Raw genomic sequence first — 17708 nt, 5'->3', positions numbered from 1 at the left:
CTTTGGCACGCGGGGACGTGAGCACACGGGTCATATCTCATAACATCCTTATTTTCTATAGATCCACATTGACTCTTCTAATTCCAAGGTGTACATGGTGGCCCATTCTTACAATCCCACTGCTTAGGATTGAGATTGAGGCAGGAGGACCACCAGGAGAAGCCTTGACCATCAAGGATAGCCTATGCTAGGTAGCAAGTTTGAGGCTGGTCTGGACCAACCACGATACACAAATGACAACCACAACAAACAATAATAATCCAAAGATTGAATTTCAGAATTAGCTAAGTATTATATTCAGAAGCAGATACATGCAAGCCAAGCTGGCTTATAACACAGCTCATTAAAGCCCCAGGTCTGCAGTATTTCCCTTTGCTTAGCATAGGAAGAGGAAAAGGCCCACAGTGGGATAGGAAGTGAAACTGAATTACCTGCCTTACCAACAACTGCGTGACCACGGTGGGCACGATACGTAGTCATTTAAGCTTCTGTTTCATTTTTTTGTGAGATGGGTGTTAGTGCCTGCTTCACAGGGTGATTGGAGGATTGGGGGAAAACAGATGATTAACACAAAGCCCAATCAATGGTGCTTATTGGTTTTGGTCGAAGCCCCTCTTCCACAGGTGCCTCCAGAAAACTGAATCCCACGTAGGGGGACTCACCAACCCTCCACCTTGTGCTCACCAGCCCAGAGCACACAACAAGCCAACACACATTACAGGGAACTTCCCTATCTAAGCACAAACAGCCCTGCACAACTCACCCCCTTGTGATTTACTTCACAGCCTTACAACAAGTCTTACATTAACTTCAACTAGTGTTAACCCCCACATCGCTCAGGGTTTCTCCACCAGTTGCCAAACTGACCTCACTTCCTACTGAATTAACCTCATGTCCACTTTTGATGTGTTACCAAACAGGATGGTCTCTGAGGACATAGCACATCCAGTGTCTGCAAGACAAATGATAAGGCCCCGTGGTCCCTCTGTGGTCAGAAGGACAGGGCAGTTAGCAGGAGTCACAATAGACCACATCATTCAGACATTTGTCTATGGGAAATGAGTGGGCGGACCTGGAAGAAAACTAATGTGTGCCTCAAAAGAACTCTTCAAGACCTGGAATAGGAAGTCCATCCATTCATTAATTTAGTAGCTATTTACTGAGTGCTTATATAATTCTCTGAGGATAGAAGAAGCAGCCCATAGACTCCTGTGTTTGGGGGACACTGACTGTGTTTGAGGGGTGCACATTCTAATGAGGGGAACAGAGAGAAGAAACACATACTACCTGGATGATTTTAAAGCTGGTGTTTACCAAGAGAACTGAGCACACTACTGTGTCCGCGATCCCAAGTATTTGGGCAACAAAGTAAAACTGTGAAAAGACTTGTCGGGAAGGGAAATGAAAAGAGAGAAGAGAGGAAGAGAATGAAGGAAAGAGACAAGAAAGGGGGGGGGGCAGTGCCATTGCCCTGTAAGAAGAAGCCTCTCTGAGTCAAGCTGCAGTGCTAACCTGTGGGCTTAAATACAACTATTTAGAAGACAGTTTGATGGTGGCGTCATGTCCTTTTAGCAAAGTGATAGCGGCAGCTGGCCGGCTTGGACCTGGGACTTTTCCCTATGGGCTTTTGACTAGATAACATTAGCAGACATGAGTTCTCTCCCACGGAGCAGGCTTCAGATCCAATCAGAAATAAGCTGGCTGCTCCCATGTTTCAGTTCCTTTTCTGTTGCCTTGATAAAATACCAGGACCAAAGGCAGAAGCCACTTAAGGAAGAAAGACCTTATTTTAGCTTATGATTCCACAAGGATGAGTCCTTCAGGAATATGAAGGCGTGGAAACCGGAAGGGGCAGGAAGCTGATTGACCACACTTTGACCACATATGGGAAGCAGAAGGGTAGGAGGAGGGAGGACAAAGGGGAAGAGGAGGAGGGTGGGGGGAGAGAACAAGAAGTGGGGCATCATAGCCCTCAAAGCATGCCTTTCTCGGCGTACTTCCCCTAGCAAGGCTCCACCCCCTAAAGCTCCCAGAACTTTCCTATATAGCACCACCAACTGGAAACCAAGCTAGTGAGTCTATGGGGGGGGGAGGGGAGTTCTCATCCAAACCACAACACTCCCTAACTGACTCGCCTCTATTGTACCATTATCTTGTCTCGCCTCAATTGTACCATTATCTTGTCTGAGTCTTCAGTATCGGAGGCCACAGGTGAGTAGCACTGTTAATTGCGATTACCTCCCGCAGCCTGCATAGCTCCTTCTTGCACTATGAGGGTGAGAGAGTAGGAAAAGAGCTTCCCATTTAATGCCAACTTGATTTTGATAGGTGACCAGAGCTTGTGATGTCGGCAACAAAGGAACATTACCATATAGATGGACAAGCAAACACAGAAGCTATTGCCTGTATTATTTGACTGGTAAGGCCTCAGGGTTTTTGTTTTGTTTTGTTTTTGAGGTCCTACCTTTTACTTCGAAGTGCTGGAATTATATCTTGCTTGAGTGCCCCCCCCCAAAAACCTGCATTAATTTAACAATTTCATAGTACTCTATATAAGGAAATGAAAGTCAGGGCAGACATGCTCAATGGTTAAGAGCACTGGCTACTCTTGCAGAGACTTCAGCACCCACTTGGCAGCTTAGAGTCAGATTCAGGGGATTTGATGCCTTCTTCTGGCCTCCATAGGCATCAGACATACACATACATTCAGGCAAAACATTCATATACTTCATATAAAAATAAAACTTAAAAAAAATTGAAAGTTGAAAGTAATCTTTTAAGGGGCTAGAGAGATGGTTCAGTGGTTATGAGCTGCTGCTTTGGTAGAAGATTTATCTCCCAGTAGCACATGGTGGCTCATAATCATCTGTAACTCCAGTTCTAGGGGATCTAATGTTTTCTTCTGGCTTCCCTAGGTACTAGGCGTGTATATAGTATGCATACATGTACACACAAACAGACAAAATGATCACATAGACAAATGTGGTAGTTTGAATATGCTTGCCTCAGAGAGTGGTACTATTGGGAGGTATGGCCTTGCTGGAGTAGGTGTCTCCTTGTTGGAGGATGCATGTTACTATTGGGGTGGGCTTTGGGACCCTCCTCTTAGCTGCTTAGAAGACAGTACATAGCCTTCTGGCCGCCTTCCGATCAAGTTGCAGAACTCTCAGCCTCTCCCCTTGCCATGACTGTCTGGATGCTGCCATGCTTCCTGCCTTGATGATGATGGACTGAGCCTTTGCATCTGTAAGTCAACCCCAATTAAATGTTGTCCCGTATGAGTTGCCTTGGTCATGGTGTCTCTTCACAGCAATGTAAACCCTAACTAAGACAACAAATAAATCAATAAAAAGATTATTTTTAGAACAATCTTCAAAAAGTCATCCAAGTGAGGCATCATGACACATGCCTATAATCCCAGCATTCCTGAGAGTGAGGCCAGAGCATCACAATGAGTTTATACCAGGCTGGCCTCGAACTCAGAAATCTGCCTGCCTCTGCCTCCCAGAGTGCTGGGATTACAAGTGTGTGCCACCACTGCCCGGTGTTCCTTCCATTCCTAATCCTCAGAATGTTCCACTGAGACTCCCATGTCCCTCTGACCAGGTCTTGTGGTGCTAGGAATGAAACCTCTGACCACTGAGCTATAAACTCTGGTCCTCTAGAAAAGCCATGACATCACCATTGCATTAGTAAAGGAAGCACAATATCTGGAGGCAGGATGCAATTCAAAACTGGCCTTCCTGACCTGGGCGTGACCTTCAGCAAGTCTCTTAAAAGTTTGTAGTTGAAACAGGGTCTTACGGTGTAGTGAGTCTAGGTTGGAATTCACAGAAGTCCATCTTTGCTAGGACTAAAGGTGTGTGCCACCATGTCTGTCTAGATTTTTGACAGCTTTTAATTTGTCCTTATCCATTCATGTGATGATTATGAGAAAGTACCTCATATACATTGCATGCTCATCAAGTGTGTGCTGCGATGAGAAATTGCTGAGGGAATTGAACTCAGCAAGAAGTTCCCTTTGATGTCTAAGGCGCTAACTCAGTTTTTAGCTCACTGAGACCAGAGAACATGCCTTACCCTCAGTTTGTTCAAACACCAAAGCCCTAGGAAGAAGCATTTGCTTGGTCAGCAATTATTAATGAAGTGAGTACAAAGGTTAAAATACCACCAATTGTTTGTTTGTTTGTTTGTCTGTTTTTGAGACAGAGTTTCTCTGTGTAGCCCTGGTTGTCCTATGTCTCAGAGATGCCCCTGTCTCTGCCTCCCCAGTGCTGGGAGTAAAGATATGTGTCACCATGCCTGGTAAAAGACCACAAATTTTCATGGCATCTGTTACTTTGTTTTGCTTGTGCATTGTCTCCATTTGGTGAAATAGATGTGATCGCAGCCTGAGTTCCTCTCTGGTAGGCAGTCACTCTGGGAGGTAAAGAAGGCAGACTTCTCCTCAAACCAATTATTTCCAGTTTTTTATGTTTTGTTTGGCTTTTTTTCCTGCTTTTGGTTTTTTGAGACAGGGTTTCTCTGTATAGCCCTGGCTGTCCTGGAACTCAGTCTTTAGACCAGGCTGACCTCAAACTCAGAAATCTGCCTGCCTCTGCCTCCCAAGTGCTGGGACTTTTGTTTCGTTTTTAAGGTGGGATCTTACCCTTTGACTGGACTGTGTCTCATCCTGCTTCAGGCTCCTGCAGGCCACGTTCTGGAATTTCTAGCATTCGTCACTTAACTAACAAGTCTGCTTACTCAGTGTCATGAGGGTCCAACATCAGAATAGCGATAGCTTGTGCCTTTCCATGATGTCAGAATCTAATGGCTAGCAACAAACAGATATGCTACCTTGTTTTTCTTGGCTGTAATTTGTCAAGTAATCCCAATTTCCCTTGATAGCCATTTAGGACAAACCCAAGTTCCTTTACCCCAATTTTACCTATTCGTATCAATCTTACCTGGTCATATGTTACACGCTATACAGTAAATGCATCTTTATGTGCGTTTATATAGGAATCGTTAAACAGGTACAAAGGGTTAAAGAGGCTGAAGCAGAATTCAAGGGCCTCTACAGAGGCAGCAGGAAGTCTACAGGAATGTGAAGAGAGTCTGGAGAGGGACTGGATAATGGATCCTGCCGGAGGTCTCCAGAGGTGCCTGTGCCACGTCACACTCACTCAGCCTTAGGGTTGAGTCCAGCTGCAGGGCCATGGAGGTCATAGAGGCAAAGGGCTGGACCAAGTCCACACGGCCAAACAGGAAGACAAATGGACAGCAACCCATCCACAGCAGAAACTAAGCCTAAATCCTGTCACTTGAGGGATGTCCAAAATCCTGCAGACTCTAGATTGGGCATACAGGTTCATTTTACTTCTGAAAATGTCGGCAACAGTGGAAGGCATAGCATAACATCAACATGATTATTATTAGCATTTACCCCTGAGCTGCAACCCTAGCCCGAATATTAAGGGAAATGCCTAAGAGAAGGCCGATAGAATACACCCAAGGGCCCATCATGGGCTTCCCAGGACAGTGGTATTGTTAGGACTTAGGGAGAGAAGGTCAACTCATGAGTTAAGCTGGCAGTGGGGAGTTTCAGGAAGTAACTAGTTTTTAGAACTAGGATCCAATCCCCTTTTCTTTCCTACTATGGGTTTTTCCAAATGTGTCATGGAGTCCAGTCTATGGGAAAAACAGGCGATTTGGCAAGAGAAATTATATGCTATGTAGCTTACCTCAAAAAGATTTTGCAATCTCTTTTCTCTTGTTTTGTTTATATACAGCCCTGGCTGGCCTGGAACTTGCTATGTAGACCAGGCTTGCCTGTTCCTGAACTTCAAGTGATCCTCCTGCCTCTGCATCCTGAGTGAGTACCACTATGCCCAGTATGTTTTACACTCTTGGAAATGGAGTTTCTCTGTATTCTTTTTTTTTTTCTCGAGACAGGGTTTCTCTATATAGCCCTGGGTGTCCTGGAACTCACTCTGTAGACCAGGCTGGCCTCGAACTCAGAAACCTGCCTGCCTCTGCCTCCCAAAGTGCTGGGATTACAGGCGTACGCCACCACTGCCCGGCTGTTTCTCTGTATTCTTTCACTACTCATCTGATGGTTTTTGTTTGTTTTGAGGTAGAATCTCCTGTGATCCCCAGCTGGTCTTGTCCTCCAGATCTTTCTCCCCGCTACCTCACCAGCTCAAGGATTACAGGTGTGTAATACCATCCTGATTTCCATCTCCTTGACTCTTCAAAGATCAATATTTATTTTCTATGCTTATCAGCTTGTTTGTGGATTTCTTTTTAAAAAATCCCATCATGTAGAGGATCACAATTAATATTAACTCAATATTAAGTCAACTGGTGGGCTTTTCTCTGGGATTGCTAGGGTCCAATCATCTATTCGAGGAGTTGGGCTTACCTTGAGGTGGCACTGTTTGTTTTGCAGGAACAGCTAGGAGCTGGGGGGACACTGGGAATAGTTTTTAGATTGAGACCTCTTGGCAAGGTTGGCCTCCTCCTGGTGGGCATTATTTAAGGTTAGAGGAGCACCAACTTGGAGTTTAGAGGAGCATCAGCTTCAAGTTAGAAGAGCATTGGCGTGGCTTTGCTGTTGAAGTTAACACTCTCCTGGAGTAGGCTTAGGTTTGTAACTGATTTTAGCAAATTCAGAGACAGAAGGAGTTCTTTGTTCCAGATCACACTGCCTTGCAGTCTAAATGGAGGGGTAGGTAGTTCAGGTCATTTACAACAGGGATTCCTTCAGCATCTTTCCCACATGCTGAAAAACAGTCTGAAGGTCATAGGCCAGGTGAGCATTTCCTGTGCTTTGGGATTAAGACCCAGGGTCTCCAGGCCACAGATCAGCTGAGGAGGCGCTACTAGAGTCACAGCTCTGGGATCTACCCAGAGGCAGGATTTGAAGGAAAATGGTGACTTCAGTGGAAGGGAAAATTCCAGATTAGGCAACTTCCTTGAACAGAAGCTTAAACTGAGGACGTAATAGTTACAACTTGAATACTGATTAATCTGATCTCAAATAAGTTAAAAATTAGCCACACAAAGGAAGGAGCCCAAAAGTGTACACAGGTTTTCTGTTGGTGATGGAATTTACAGGGACTGTCTTTTTGTCACCTTCTGTGTTTTCCAAAGGATTTGTTACTCTTTCCTCTTTGGAACAGTTTATCTTATTTATTTAATAGTGTGTGTGTGTGTGTGTGTGTGTGTATGTGTGTGTGAGGTAAGGCATAGAGGCACAGACTGTTAATCCTAGCACTTGGGAGGAAGAGGCCAAACTGGTCTGCACTGCAAGTTCTAGGACATAATAAAGAAACTGTCTCAAAACCCCAACTAAACACATGTCTGCCCATTTGTGCTTTGTTCATATCAAAAAAAAGAACATTCATTCTTCCATAGTTTTTCCAGAAATGGAGATTATTGGGTTTTTAAATCACCTGGCCCCAGTGGCATTATGGGGGCAGTATTAAATACCCTGCAGGAGGTGGCAGGCTGGACAGGAAGCTCTTTACGGAATCAGTCCCACCTTTGTATTCTGGGCATTGTCAGGTTTGCATGGTGTGTGCTTCGCCCTTCAAGCCACCCACCAACCCCATGTTCTAGTTCACCATCATTTCTGTATTTCTAGTGCGGATGAGTACCTGTTCACATCTCTATGCTTTTTTAGACAGGATCTTGTTATGTTGCTCTAAATTGTCTGGTAATTGCTATGTAGTCCAGGCCATAAATTACATTCTGTCTTCAGCAATTTGTCATTGTGGGGGTGGGGGTGGGTGGGGAGTGGGAGTGGGGGGGGCGTGTGTGTGTGTGTGTGTGTGTGTGTGTGTGTGTGTGTGTGTTGCTGAGGGCCCAGGCTGGCCTTGAGCTCCTGCTCTTCCTTCTTCTAATCCCCAGGTGCTAGTATTGCCAGTGTGCACCAACACATCCAGCTGTGCAATTGTTTTTAGGAAAAAAAACAAACAAACACAGGTGCTGGAGAGGTGGCTTAGAGTTTAAGAACACCCTTTGCTCTTGCCAAGGTCCTGGATTTGATTCCTAGCATCCCCATGGAGGCTTAACTCCAGTTCCTGGGGAACACAATGCCCAGTTCTAATCTTTGTGACACTAAACATGCATGTGGTGCACATATGTGTAAGCAAAATGCTTATACACATAAAAATTAAATAGGTAAATCTAAAAATCATAAAACAAATAAAGAAACAAACAAAAAAAAAACCAGGCCAGCAAAAAGCCTTACAGCCTGAGGTGGACACCAATATTCTCGCAAAGCTGAAAGGAGGGAATTAATGTCACAGAGTTGTCTTCTGACCTCCATGTGCATGCTGTGGCAAACCCATCTCTCTTCTCTCTCTCTCTCTCTCTCTCTCTCTCTCTCTCACACACACACACACACACACACACACACATATACAAACAAATAAATCAATAAAATACAGTTTTTAAATATTAACAAAAAGGAGCTAGAAAAATGGCTTAATGGATAACAGTCTGCTGTTCTTCCTAAGGGTCCGAGTTCAAATCCCAGCACCCACACTAGGTAGCTGACAATTACTTGTGACTCCAGTTCCAGAGGGCTCAGATACCTTTGGCCTTAGTGGGCATCTATACTTATATACTCAGGGGCATAGTGCCCCATGCCAACACCCCCCACTCACAGAAAAAAATAGAATAGATATTTTTAAAAATAACAAAACTTGGGCTGAAGAGATGGTTCAGTAGGTAAGAGCACTGACTGCTCTTCCAGAGGTCTTGAGTTCAAATCCCAGTAACCACATGGTAGCTCACAACCATCTATAATGAAATATGATGCCTTCTTTTGGTGTGTCTGAAGACAACTACAATGTACTCATATATAAAATAAATACGTCTTTAAAAAATACATCTTTATTGAAATACCTGACCACAGAAATGCGTGTGCTTGAATTCAGAAACAGGAGTCTTAAGGGATGTTTACTGTAGAGGCTTTCTGAGTGTGGTGAACGTCTGTCTTCCGAATGCTACAAATTCCTCTTCAGAGGCTGGCAGCCACTTTCTACTTTAGCAAATTCAAGCTGTCTCCCTCCCAAAGTTGGTTTGTCTTAATCTTTAGTTACTTCGTGGGTACAAATGCATGCAGCCTTTGCCTTAGTTCTAAAAGGCTGGACCAGTTCTAAAAGGCTGCTCCTGCTTTAGAGGTCCCTGGGGCCTCTTTTGTAACTATCTCACAGCCTAGCATTGCTTTAAACTTAATCTGTTTATCACACTGCTTACGTATGTGTCTGAGCGTTCCTCTAAGTAAATGATCTACATACAATTGTGTCTCAGAGTCTATTTCCTGGAGTACCCGTCCTATAGCAACGCTTGAGAAGGTGGGAGTTATATTTTCTGTCTGTAGAAACTTGGAATGTGTATTACAAATCTATTATCAGACGGGATGAGTGTCCAGAATCTGTAAAGAACTCTGTAGGGTGTGGTGGGTACAGACCTGTAAGCCCAGCATTGAAGGGGTGGGGGACTGGGTGTGGTCCCCACTTATGGGAAGTATGCAGAAATAAATGACTCGATGAGGTAGTGAGAATAGGTGGGTAGGTGGGCAGGAACTGAGTTTCTTTTTTACATCTTATTTATTGAATGGGTTTTGTTTTGTTTAAAAGATACAAGGTTTATTACAGACTTTTTTTTAAAGATTTATTTTTATTATTTTTAACTAGGTGTCTCTGCGTGTTTATACAGGTGTTCACAGAAGTCTGAGAGGGTGTGGAATCCCCTGGAGCTGAAGTAACAGGTAGTCACGAGCTACCCAACATGGGTGCTAGGAACTGAGTTTTGCTCTTAACTGCTGAAATACCTTTCCAGCTAACTAAGTATATATAAATCGATTTTCAAGACAGGGTTTCTCTGTGTAGCCCTGGCTGTCCTAGAACTCTCTCTATACACCAGGATGACCCCGAACTTAGAATCCACTTGCCTCTGCTGGGATTAAAAGCATGCACTATCACTGCCAAGCATGAAAGTGTTCAGAAAGAGAGACACACCCAAAAGTGTGAGTGTAGACTTCTTTAAGAGAAAGTCAACACACTGCCATTTTTTGTTTTGAGCCAGGGTCTTATATAGCTCAGGTTGGCCTTGAACTCTTGGGTGGGGGTGGGGGGTGGGGGGACAGTTGTTTGTTTTTGTTTTTCTGAGATGGAGTTTGTCTGTGTAGCCTTGGCTGCCTTGGAACTAGCTTTCTGGACCACACTTGTCTTGAACTCACAGAGTTCTGACTGCCTTTGCCTCCTGTGTACTGGGCTTTTTTGCCTCAAATTCTTGACCTTCTTGTTTCTGTTTCCTGATTGCTGGGTTTACAGGTAGGCGCTATCATACTTGGTTCATGGATCTATTTTAAGATTCTTTGGACCCTAAGTTCTCTTGGAGAATGTACTTCACTCTCCTATATCTGTAAAACTGCCTACTTAGACATCAGGAGTTCAAGCTGACCTCTGAGCAAACTCAAGTGGAAGGCTTTGAAATGTTTCCAAAAACCCAAAGAAGACTAGAGCGATGAATCAGCAGTTAAGAGCACTCACTGCTCCTCCAGAGGTCCTGAGTTCAATTCCCAGTACCCACATGGTGGCTCACAACCAGCAATAACTCCAGTCCCAGGAGATCTGGTGCCCTCTTCTGGCCTCCATGGACACTGTATGTATATGGTGCACAGACATTACTCAGGCACACATACACATACATAAAATAAATACATTTTTTTAAAAATGAAGAACTTGGTTTGGTGTGGCTCCAAATATGTGAGAAGCAGAAGGATCATCCACACATTTGAGGCCAGCCTGGTTTATGTAGGAAATAGCAGGATAACCAGGGCTACATAGCAAGACTCTAGCCTAATCACTCCCACGACAATGTCCACCACCATCACCACCACCAGTGCTGTTCTCCCTCCCCATTTCACTTGGTCAAACATGAACCCACACATGCATATACATACACATACACGCACAGATACACACACACATATGCCCACATAAACACATATACACAGATACACACACACACACACACACACACACAAACACACAAACTTGAAAACTGAAATCTGTTAATTGATCTGGGACAATGTACTTTATTTTGTCCAAGCCAACCCTATCTAATTCTAAATTAAAACAAACAAATAAACAAATAAATAGCACAAATGTTGGTGAGTATATAGAAAAAATGAAAATGGCTATTGTTTGGGGACTGGGAAGTGAACCTATGGCCTTATGCATGCTGGGTGTATATTCTGTCACTGAGCTGTATCCTCAGCTTCCCAGAGTTTGGACTTTCTATGCATTATTGTTGGGATTATAAAATTATACAAACTCTATGGAGAACAACATGGCAGGTCTTCAAAAATGAACCAGAAAACCACATCTAGCAAAACAACTTCTGGCCATATGTCCAATAGAATTAACAGTAGGAACTTGAAGAGACATTTGTATGTCCACACTTACAGCAGCATTGTTCATGTTAGCCCAAAGGTGGAAGCATTGGAATTTCCATTGACAGATGATGGATGAACTGAATGTATGCACATGCAATGTAATAATTCAATGCAACTTTAAAAAGAGGAAATCCTACCATGTGCTACCACATGGATTATCTGTATGTGCTTCATGTTGATTGAAATAAGCCAGTCTTGAAAATGCAAACATCCTATGATTTGAATTATGAGTGCTTGCCTGTATCCCCCAGCATCCGGGAGAGGGAGGTGGGGGTATCGGGACTTCAAGGTCATTCTCCAGAACTTGGACAGTTCAAGCCCATTCTGGGTGACTCGAAGCCCTATCTCAAAAGAAAAAAAAATCAGGTATAATCGGATAACAGAATACAGAGCTACAAAATGGTTCAGTAGCTGTGATAGAGAAACGTAGGGATGATCTCAAATGCAGATGGTTCATGAGCCACCATGTGGATGCTGGGAATCAAACCCAGGTCCTCTGCCAGAGCAATGGGCACTCTCGACCACCGAGCCATCTCTCCAGGCCCTCAGTGCTTGGCCATCTGTTTAGGTCCCTCTCCTCCGTTGTTTAGACTCACTTTCCCAGCATTTACTGTGCATCTCACTACTTAATGGCCTTTCAGTTTCGAGTCCAGGACACTTCCTCCTTATGCCAGCAAAAGCCCCTGAGCTAATTTCAATTGAACTTCTCCATCGTGTTAATAAGAAAACTAAGGTTCACAGGCCACATTAGCTTGCCGTTGTCGCTTTCACTAAATGCTACAAGGATCATGGCTTATAACAATATACACACTTTCTTACAGTGACAGAGGTCAAGATCTGAAATGGGTCTCTCTGGATTGAAAGCTAGGGAAGGCAGAAATGCTCTTTCTTCAGGAGTGCTAGACAATGGCTACTGAATGTTGGAGAACCAGAGAACAGGAAGCTGCTTAGTGCGACGAACCTGGACTGGAAAACTCAGAGCAAGGGGAACCCAAGATGCAGCCCTAGCTTAAGGCTGGGGACCTGAAAGCTACCTGGAGAGATGCTGCCCTGAGCTTGTTCTGACTGGCTGATGCTCACACATGATCACACGTGATCACACATGATCACACATGACTGTAGCTGTGAAAGACACACTGAGGAAGAGCAATGCTCGCACCCAGAGCTTGCTTGTTGTTTTTTTTTTTCTATCATCCAAGCCTGCAAGCCTCAGTCTATTGGATGGTGCTACCCACATTCAGGATGGGTCTTCCGCCAATAATTGTTCTCATTCACGCCCATCTTCTCTTTAAATGACCTCACAGACACTCCAAGAAGTGTACTTTTCTCGTCCCCTCAGAATCTCCCAGTCTAGCCAGGCTGACAATTAAGATTTAGTATTACAGGTGCTGGAGAGGTAGCCCAGCCGTTAAGAGCGCTTGCTGGTACATGCATGGTACCTGGAGTAGGGCAGGCTGATCTCTGATTTTGAGCCAAACCTGGACTACAGAGCCAGTTCCAGGACAGCCAGGGCCACAAAGAGAAACCCTGTCTAAAAAAACAAACCTGGTTTGGTTCCCTGTATCCACATCCATATGTGACCCCAATTCCATGGAAACCTGTCACCCTCTCCAGGCCTCCAAGCATGTACATGGTACATACACACACAGACTCATTCACAAGCACACACAGACTCACACACGTACACACACACACACACACACACACACACACTTTATAAACACAAAATAAAAATAATTTTTAAGAAGATTCACTTTCACAGGTAGGCATGTGGAAAATTTTTCTTGTCTTTTTTAGGTTTTCAAGGCCACTTGTGTTCTTTGGTTCATAGTCCTGTCCATCTTAAAAGCCACAACAACAGGTCTTCTCACATAGCCTCACTCTGATCTTGCTACCGTGGTCCCCACTCCTTCCCTAACTCAAGAATCTCCTAAACCGCACCAGCCATCTTTTGCGACAGCATCTTTTTATATAGTCTAAGCTGGTCTCAAACTTTCATCACGTTGGCTCTAGCCTCCTGGGTTCCAGTTCTACAACCGTGTGCCACCATATCTGAGATCCATTCACTGTCTAGGACTCTGTGACTGTGTTAGGTCTAGGAGATGACCAGGAACAACCTCGCTGCATTAAGGTAGTTGATTAGCTATCTTCATTCCAGCTGCAATGATCATTTGCCTTTGTGGTTGAACCAAATACACTCACGGATGCCAGGGATCAGGGCATATGAGAGAAAGTAATTTGTTCTGGGGTCAGTAAGTCAGCTGCAGAGCTAGCAGGCTTGGGTTATGCAGTTTGCTTCCAGTATATAACACATACATGGTTTGTTTCCAGCATATGTACACATACATGCATATATAGAAATGTGTGTATGTTTGTGTGTTTGTGTGTGTGTGTGTGTGTGTTTGAGAAACCGTTTCATGTGTTCTAGGCTGACCTCCAAACTGATAGGGCCTGATGACCTTGAACTTCTGAGCCTCTGCCTTCCCCTCCTGAATGCTGAGGTTATAGGTGTGCCCCACAACACAAGTTTTATGCAGTGCTGGGGACATGTGTGTTCACCACATGCTGTACCGACTAAGCTATATACATAACCTATCTTGTTCTTTAAAAACTTTAAACATTTTATTTACATATGTGGGTGTTTTGCTGACATGTGTGTCTGCATTGTATGTGTGTGCCTGGTGCAGAAGCCAGAAAGCCAGGAGAGAATGTCAGATCTCCTGGGATTAGACTGTTGTGAGCAGTCGTGGAGGTGCTGGGAGTTAAACCCAGGTTCTCTAGAAGAACAGCAAGGGCTCTTATTTTTTTTTTAAAAAAAGATTTATTTATTTTATGTTTATGAGTATACTGTAACTGTCTTCAGACACAATAGAAGAGAGCATCAGATCTCATTACAGATGGTTGTGAGCCACCATGTGGTTGCTGGGATTTGAACTCAGGACCTCTGGAAGAGCAGTCAGTGCTCTTAACCGCTGAGGCATCTCTCCAGCCCTAGCCAGGGCTCTTAACTGCTAATTTCCAACCCCATGTTATTATTTTATTTTTAGACTCAATCTTACTCTTTAGCCTAGACTGCCCTAGGCTGTTTATGGAACCTAAAAATAAAACTTACAGCAATCTTCCTGCCTCTGCCTACAAGAGGCAATAAAAATGCCCAGATATAAACCCATATTTTTAAAATTCCTATTCTGTGCTTCTTGTAAATGACTGAGAAATGGGGTTAGAATAATTTATTATGGCTTACGTAAGAAACCCCTCTACTTTGCCTCTATCCTTAATTTCACAAGCCATCATGAAATTCTCGATTACAATTTGGCTTCCTTCAAAATGCTGTTGAGTCTAGAGTCTGGGGCCAGCTGGCTTGGGCTCAGACCCCAGCTAAACTATTCATTTGCAGTTTGGGTTTTGGATTTTTTTTTTTAAGACAGGATCTCCCTATGTAGTTGTGGCTAGCCTGGAACGTTCTATGTAAAACAGGTTGGATTCAGGGTCCTCCCAACTCTGCCTTCTGACAGATGAGACTAAGGGTATATGTCCCCTACCCACACTTAGCTTGGGTAGGTTATTAAAGCTCTTTGTGCCTCTGTTTCCATAGCTGTAATGTGAAGAAAATAGCATATTGTGAGGATAAAAAGTCATTATAGGGCTGGAGAGATGGCTCAGAGGTTAAGAGCACTGACTGCTCTTCCAGAGGTCCTGAGTTCAATTCCCAGCAACCACATGGTGGCTCACAACCATCTGTAATGGGATCTGATGCCCTCTTCTGGTGTGTCTGAAGATAGCAATAGTGCACTCACATAACATTCATAAAAATAAATAAAATGTTTTAAAATGTCATTATAATTGAAATGTACAACCATAACCATTTTTTTAATATTTTCCTGAGAGCTACTTGCTCATGTGCTCCCTCTCGCTCTCACTGTTGCCCTCCCTCCCTCCCTCCTTTCCTTCTCTCCTCTCTCCCCCATCCTTTCTGCTTTACTCCATTTCTTCCTTGGTTTTTAGAGTCATGGTCTCTCTATGAAGCCCTGCTTGCCCTGTGACTTGCCCAGCCCATGCTGGGCTAACACTTGGGGGGTGACTCCCCTGCCTCTGCTTCTCATGTGCTGGGCTTTCAGGCTTAAGTCGCTGCCCTGCCCAAATTGTCCCCCCCCCTTTTTTTCCTTTTGAGTTTAAAAGGGAAAATATAAAGAAAAATATAAAGAAAAATCCCTGAAATTCTGGTTTTCCACATTTGCCTGTGGAGCTCAGACTGGAAGTAGTCTTCCAGAGGTGGACCAGGTATAGACAAAAGGGACAGAATTCGCAAAAGGAATCCTTAGATCTTAGGCTATGGTGATTCTGTAAAAGGACAGCTGCTCAGTGAGGCCCCATTCGGGTCCCCATCGGCCACTGTGAAGGTCGTATCCCCAGTTTCACACTGTGAGCACCAAACTAGACCACTCCATGGCTAGAAGGAAAGCTTACTGGGGACTCATACTGCTGGGCTCAGAGAACAGTGGGTGCCTGGAAAAGCCTTGTCACCTTGTCCCTTTTAAGGGGGCAGATGGTAGCAGGAGGGAGAGCAGCCAGAACAACCTGGAAGCTACTGTGGGTCATTTGGGTTAATAGGGAGGCTCTTGCCTGAGTCGGTTGACCTTTGGGACAGAGTAGAGCAGTAGTGACTTTCCTGTTAAAGAGAAATCTGCCGTGGGAGAAGAATGCCGAGTTTGGGCTTTTGTTTACTCAGTAGCAACCTTCTGTTCACCCAGCACAGTCTTGTTTAGGACATTGTCACCAGCACTACCCTTTGGGGGACTTGTTTTGTACCTAACATCTACCACAGCAGACCTACCAGGGAACAGTGACAAGACTTTTAACCTCTTTGACTCTGGTCCCCTAGTGAGGCTGTCACGTAGGAGAAATCGTGTCACAAGGAATACGAGGCCTCAGCAGATGAGAAGTGTGTCATCTCCATGACCACGGACGGCATTGGCAGGAATGCATGACGTCACTTTTTTTTTTCCAGTGTAAGTTTCACAATCAAATTGATTCTTTAAAAAGTCATGTTTCAGCCATATTGGTCTAGAAATGTTGAACTTAATTTTTTTCCATTTGTATAGGGGTAACACACTGTATTAAATATGTAAGGTCTTATCTACATGGGTTTGATTACAAAAACTAAAAAAGTATTCTTTTCTTCTCTTTTTTTTTGTTTTTTTTGGGTTTTTTGTTTGTTTGTTTGTTTGTTTTTTGTTGTTGTTTTTGGGTTTTTTTTTTTTTTTTGGATTTGGTTTTTGCGAGACAGGGTTTCTCTGTGTAGCCCTGGCTGTCCTGGAACTCACTCTGTAGGCCAGGCTGGCCTCAAACTCAGAAATCTGCCTGCCTCTGCCTCCCAGAGTGCTGGGATTACAGGCGTGCACCACCACCGCCCGGCTTAATAAAGTGTTCTTTAAGTAAAAACAATCATGTTTAATTTTATAACAATCTTGGGGAATATGACATCTTTGTAGCTTTAGTATGACTCATTTTTTTCTCTTTCTTTTTCTTTTTTCCCTCCATTTTGCAGTCTGGGTCCTTTATTTCTGTTTTGTACAGTAGGCCATGAATTCGTATGGAGTCGGTGCCAGCACCTCAGGCTCCTTCCCGTTAGTCCTCACACAGTGGGCTTCTTTGGGTGGCGCAGGCTGGTGCTCCAGCTGAACCCAGGTGCCCTTCTCTTTGGCTTCCTCTTTCTTCTGATCGTTCTCCTTCCCCCGCTCCAGGAAGCTGCCTCTGCTCTGTGAGTGCTTGATGTGCTTAGTCCTCACGTTGATCCTCCTGGCCAGAATCTGCCCTTAACTTGTTTGTTTACAATGATGCCCACGGAATGCTGGGTGACATCGTAGACTCTTTGGTTTGCTGTGGTGACATTTATGGAGCATTCCTTTTTGAGCAATGTCTGTTCCCTTGATGTCTACGATATCACCCTTGTTGTAGATTCGTATGTATGTGGCCAAAGGAACAACCCCATGTTCCGAAAAGGCCTAGGGAACATATACAGAGTGCCTCTCTTCTTTCCCTTTGTGTTGGTCATTTTAGCGAGTTACTGGAAGATGGCTGCCACACTCCAAAGTGTCTCATTTCTTTCAAAAGGACTCCAGGACTGGATGGGCCCTGTGGTGTGTCCCTTTAATTCCAGTACTCACAAAGATGGATCTCTGTGAGTTCCACACCACCTTGGTCTGAGTGTAGGACAGTCAGAGCTACATAGATTGTCTCAAGAAATATAAGG

At 44.2% G+C, this 17708-nt stretch overlaps 1 long non-coding RNA gene across 2 annotated transcripts; it reads left to right on the top strand.

Moving 5' to 3' along the window:
* The first annotated feature begins 1788 nt into the window (after positions 1–1788).
* On the top strand, positions 1789–16458 carry LOC127688680 (uncharacterized). 2 transcript variants are annotated; one of them, XR_007978731.1, is made up of 6 exons: positions 1789–1899; positions 2329–2419; positions 3110–5854; positions 6120–6194; positions 9712–9763; positions 16338–16458. It is a non-coding gene; the product is annotated as an uncharacterized LOC127688680 (long non-coding RNA). The 2 variants fall into 2 exon arrangements; XR_007978730.1 differs by lacking the exon at positions 1789–1899 and adding an exon at positions 2121–2211.
* The last annotated feature ends 1250 nt before the right edge of the window (positions 16459–17708 follow it).

The sequence above is a fragment of the Apodemus sylvaticus genome, chromosome 7 (genome assembly GCF_947179515.1).
Source record: "Apodemus sylvaticus chromosome 7, mApoSyl1.1, whole genome shotgun sequence".
In the NCBI taxonomy this organism is placed as follows: domain Eukaryota; kingdom Metazoa; phylum Chordata; class Mammalia; order Rodentia; family Muridae; genus Apodemus; species Apodemus sylvaticus.
The sequence above is the reverse complement of the archived record's forward strand: the minus strand, read 5'-3'. Positions and strand labels throughout refer to the sequence as shown.